The sequence below is a fragment of the Chaetura pelagica genome, unplaced genomic scaffold (genome assembly GCF_000747805.2).
Source record: "Chaetura pelagica isolate M959 unplaced genomic scaffold, ChaPel_1.0 scaffold213, whole genome shotgun sequence".
Classification (NCBI taxonomy): Eukaryota; Metazoa; Chordata; class Aves; order Apodiformes; family Apodidae; genus Chaetura; species Chaetura pelagica.
In genome coordinates, this window is record NW_009952597.1 from 1,249,781 (window position 1) to 1,250,478 (window position 698).

A 698-nucleotide genomic window follows, 5' to 3' on the forward strand; every position below is an offset into this window, starting at 1 on the left:
GGTGGAAAGTGATGACGGGGGAGCGGCTACGGGAGAGCAAGGAGGTCTGGTCTGTGTTGGGGACGGAGGTGACGAGTTCACACGCCTGGATGGGGACGAGGGCGGGTATGAGGAAGAGGATGGTGAGAACAGCAGGCAGTCAGAAGATGACGATTCAGAGACTGAAAAACCTGAGGCTGGTGACCTAAAGGGATTCTCAGAACTGGAGAAAAGAGATCCTCAGGAGCTAGCTGCTTCTTTTTCAGAGCGAGTGCGGAACATGTCTCCAGATGAGATCAGAATCCCTCCTGAGCCTCCTGGCAGATGTTCTAACCACTTGCAGGATAAAATTCAAAAGCTCTATGAGAGGAAAATAAAAGAGGGCATGGATATGAACTACATCATTCAGAGGAAAAAGCAGTTCCGCAACCCCAGCATCTATGAAAGGCTGATCCAGTTTTGTTCAATTGATGAACTTGGGACAAATTACCCAAAGGACATGTTTGATCCTCATGGCTGGTCAGAGGATTCCTATTATGAAGCACTAGCTAAAGCCCAGAAGATTGAAATGGGCAAAAAGGGAGGACATAAAATGGACTTTCCACACCCCATACTACCCAGAAGCAGATGGGATTGTGGAAAGAAATAATGGAATGATAAAAAAACTAATCCATCCCCAAGAGTCCCATTGGGACCAGCGGGTAAATCATGCAATTACT

The 698-nt window shown here is 47.1% G+C and overlaps 1 pseudogene; it reads left to right on the forward strand.

The window, feature by feature from the left end:
* Positions 1–628, forward strand: part of LOC104385283 — a 4,350-nt pseudogene extending 3,722 nt beyond the window's left edge.
* The last annotated feature ends 70 nt before the right edge of the window (positions 629–698 follow it).